This window comes from Dipodomys merriami, unplaced genomic scaffold (assembly GCF_024711535.1).
Source record: "Dipodomys merriami isolate MVZ:Mamm:240054 unplaced genomic scaffold, mDipMer1.0.p SCAF_29, whole genome shotgun sequence".
Lineage (NCBI taxonomy): Eukaryota > Metazoa > Chordata > Mammalia > Rodentia > Heteromyidae > Dipodomys > Dipodomys merriami.
In genome coordinates this window covers 245,104-249,606 of record NW_027204381.1, presented here as the reverse complement: position 1 = coordinate 249,606, position 4,503 = coordinate 245,104, and the positions used below count along the sequence as shown (strand labels likewise).

General features: G+C 45.5%; 1 long non-coding RNA gene across 1 annotated transcript; it reads left to right on the top strand.

The window, feature by feature from the left end:
* Positions 1–341: 341 nt before the first annotated feature.
* LOC138838740 (uncharacterized) lies at positions 342–4,133 on the top strand. Its single transcript, XR_011375737.1, has 3 exons — positions 342–426; positions 2,151–2,262; positions 3,926–4,133. It is a non-coding gene; the product is annotated as an uncharacterized lncRNA (long non-coding RNA).
* Positions 4,134–4,503: the final 370 nt, after the last annotated feature.

Here is a 4,503-nt window from a genome sequence, read left to right as displayed (position 1 = left end):
TGGGTTCAAGCCCCAGTGATGGCACAAGAGACATTTTAAGGGATAATAGTGAAGCAGAAGCTGGGAAAGGTCACTCCTGGGCAGGTGTTAGCTTGACATCTTGGCTCATGTCAGTCCCAGAACCTAGGGTTTAGTGGGGCCAGAGCAGGGGTAGAGCCTCTGATTCATAGCCGGCCCTGTGCCGGCCCTAGCCCATAATACTGACAGAGTAAACTAGTATAGGAGACAGACCAGGGGATACCGTCCCTCTCCTGGTGCCTGCCAGCACCATCCTGGAATCCTGTCGGGTGAAGCCCAGCATGACCACCAGGAGCCTGTTGCCAAGGAGGTGAGATATAGAACCAAAACAAAGAGGCAGCATTGGGAGGCAGGCGCTGCCACAAAGCCAAGAAGCAAAATGCTTCCTTTAAGCTCATCCAAGAGCAGGTCGAGGGGAGAAAGGGAGAGGGGAGGGGAGAGGCTATTTCTATCAGGACCCACAGTTCCTCTCTGCAGCCACAGTAAAGTCCATTAAGCCTAAGCCATCAGTGATCAGATAAGGCACCTTACTTACGTGGCCAGCCAGGATTAAGTGGATGGGTGCGGGTATGAGCTCTGCTCTCCACTGTATTAAGCAAACTCCCTGGAAGGCTAGACTTCCTAACCTGCTATTTTATAGAAACAATTGCCCAGAATCCCAGTCCAGGGTAAATCTTAAAATTCATATTAAGAGTTAAAAAATAGATCCATAAAAGTGCTTGCTGAGCTGGTCATTGTATTATCAGATAATTGTTTAGAAAACCCAAATTGGCTACTTGGCAAATTTCTATTAGGGCTAACTGGAGAAAGGCTACAGGTTTTGTTGAGTAGAAAAGTAGACTAGAATCCTGGCTCTCTGGGCACTTGTGACATTGACAAATGCCAGAACCTTCTTTCTTAACTGGTGATAGTAGCATCTTCTCGGAGGGGTGTTACAGGAAATAGAGGTGTCATTTAGTGGATGTTTACAGTGTGCAGGGATCTTGTTAAGGCTTTATAAACACCACACTGAACTCCTATATCCAATTTATGAGTCAGATTATTCCTCAACTCCAGTTCACAAATAAGGGAGGCTCTGCCTTGAGACATAAGTAAATTGCAAAGTTGCCCAGTGGAGAGGAGAGGTGGTGTTGGAGGAGGAGGAGGAGGAGAAGGAGGAGGAGGAGGAGGAGGAGGAGGAGGAGGAGGAGGAGGAGGAGGAGGAGGAGGAGGAGGAGGAGGAGGAGGAGGAGGAGGAGAGGAAGGCAAAAGTGAGGTTTACAAAACCTCTTGAGCACCAAACAAAGCCACCTTGTGTTGCTACTCTTGAAACAAAAGAAAAACATTCCCTTTGTATGGATTTTTTTTTAAAAAGAGCTTTACCCTTGCCTGTTTCCCCCCTTGCCTAAGCAATTCAATATAATGTCCAATGTAATTCTATTTCTGGAGTATTCTACTCGTATCATTTGCTCATGGATTTGGTTTCCTTTTATAGCAATTTTGTTGTGGAAACATTTATTATCAGCTATTCCACACCCTTTTGAAAGCCGTTATCATCCTGAGATGGATACTGTCTTGATTATATAATAGAGTGCTTAAAAAAGATAAACATAGGAGCATTCTGAATTCAAACGAGGCTTGCTTTTCAAAAGGAAAACTTTCAGAGGCCAAACACATATTCCAAAAATCAATAATGCAAAAGCCACCTAAATAGTTCCTTCTTGGAACGCCCTTTGATATCTATGTCATCTTTTCCCTACTCTTAAAATGATGGAAAACTTATATTTAGGGTTTAGTCATGCAGAACTAAAATTGTTAAATAAATGATTGAACTGAGGAGAAAAAAAATGGGCTTTGGTCAAAAGCCAGACCACTATTTAATATATGAATGATTTGCTTTCTCCTGGGGTTTACAAATTGGCTGGAAAAAGTTTGTCAAATCCTGCACATCAGATATTTCAGAAGAATTTGCCTAGAAAGCCAGTAGAAGTCAGTGGTCACTTTTGGAGTGGGGGGGGGCGGCGTCTGCCCTTCTGGTAGGAAGGATGAGCTACAAGGAAGAGCACATCTAGGGAAGGAAAACAAGGCAGTCAGGGACTAAGGGCTTGAGTGTGGCCTAGAAGAATTTTAATTAGGCTTCTGTGAATTACCAGGCCGTGAAGAGGTTGAGCTAGAGGGTGAACATAGTACACCTGTTTCCTTGTTTATTGCTATGGAAAACAACATCAGCAACTTTGTTTCAAGGTCCAAACTTGGATGCAAGAGGTGAGTAGTAGTGGTGGCTCATGCCTATAGTTCTAACTACTCAAGGGCTAAGACCTGAGAATCGTGGTTTGAAGCCAGCCCAGGTTAATCAGGGGGAAACAAGCCAAGAGTAGGGCTGTGGCTCAAATGGTAGAGCACTAACCAGGAATGAAAAAGACCAAGTGAGAGTACGAGGCCCTGGCCTTGAGTTCAAGCCCTAGTACCAACACACATACACACACACACACACACACACACACACACACACACACACACACACACACACACACACACACACACACACACACACACACACACACACACACACACACACACACACAGATGAGAGGTAAAGAAAGCCTGACTTTGAGTTAGCGCATGCAAACTGGAGCAGGGTGACGCTCTAGTCATTGGAACTTGAGCTCGCCATCTCCTTCCAAGATTGGGAGACAGTTCATCATGCCCAGATCTACCCGAAGAATAATTCTCACCATTCAAAGAACTTCTACATTTTTCTTATTTATTTGATTGTCTTATATGTTTCTTTCAATGCATCTTCATGACCCCTTGGTGCTGTAAGCGAGGATAGGTAACATGAAGACATTCCAGTCAGAAGGTTCAGATACACTAGTTAACCGCTCAAGGTCGAGTAATTAAAACTCTTCATCTGCCACTTTCAATGTCTGAATTTTACTACCACTTTTCTATTCTCTTTATCAAGGACGACATAAACCCTGAGCTGGTTTCTAGAAAGAAATCATCATAGTGACTGAGAAGCCTTTACTAACATCTCCAACGGAATGTCAACATTTGCTTTGAACATTAGAAAAGGCTCTTGTTGACAATAGTGTTTGAAATCGAGCAAGACATAAAACACTCTGCTACATTCTGCAGGCACTGCAGGGCTTGTCTGCCTCTTTCTGCGCCAGGCAAACTGTGTATGAATAGTGTGTCTTATGGCCTGAGCCAGACCTTCACTTCACAAACACTCACAGCCTGCAGAACCCCCGCCCGTGGCAGAGATGGCAGGAGTCATGCACATCTGCCCAACTTGGCTGTCACCTGTGCAACAGATGCAGGGTGGCGGCAGCTGGCCCTGAGGCTCTGCTGCCTCACCTCACTGTCAGCCCTCCAAACGGAGTCCAGGAGCAGTGAAGCTCGCAGCCTCGAAACCCCAGCCCAGCTTAACTTCTAAACCCAAGGCTGATCCCGATTCCCAGATGACACAGGGGAAGGCACAAATGTATAGAAATGCCTTTTGAAGATGGGGGGGGCATCTCTTGTGAATTTCTCTTCAGGATTGGTATTAGATTTGTTATATGTTTGGAAGAACTTTAAGTAGGAGAAGATGGAAGGAAGGAAGGAAGGAAGGAAGGAAGGAAGGAAGGAAGGAAGGAAGGAAGGAAGGAAGAAAGAAAGGAAGGAAGGAAGGAAGGAAGGAAGGAAAGAAGGGAGGGAGGGAGGGAGGGAGGGAGGAAGGGAGGAAAGAAGGAAGGGAGACTGGGAGGAAAAGAAGACAGAAAGGAAGGAGAAAGAGAAGGAAGGAAGGAACGGAGGAGGAGGGAGGGAAGGAAAAGGGGAGGAGCCAGTGTGGGGGTGATGGTCAGGAGGGGAAGTTGCATCTGGAATCTTGAGCAAGTCGGAATGAGACTGGTTGTGGTCTCTTTCCCCCTACTCCCTGCAGGGCCAAGAAACAATAGTTTTGGAGGTGATGTCTATTCCAGCTTGCTTGCCTGGTGATTTTAATGAAGAACAGTTATGAAAATACTTGCTTGGTGTTCATTAAAACAGCCAAGGAACAGAAGAAGGAAAAAAAAATAAAGATGAGGAATTGATTTTGCCCAGTAATTCTTGGCTTGCTCCCTCCCTGGGAGCCACACAAGCCATGCCCATCTCAGGAGATTTCGTCTGAATAAAATGGGGATCTTGAAAAAAATAAATCTTAAAAAGTCTCCCAGTAGACCTTGTTGACTGTGCAAGGTGAAGCGCATCTTCCTGGGGCCTGTGTTTACTAAAGATAGGGTGGATGTCATCACAAGAACGCTGCCATAATCCTCCCAGGATTCGACACCTATTCTCACGATTTCTCCTTCTCTGCTCTCATGGCGATGCTGACACGGGAATCTGCAGCCAGCTAGATCCCTGGGGAAATGTCCCATACCACGGCTTAGACAAGCTCTTGTCTCAGGCATTCCAAACAATCACGGAGTTCTTAAAGGTTTACTATAGATCTGCCATGGTGGGTTATTTCCCTTCTTTCCC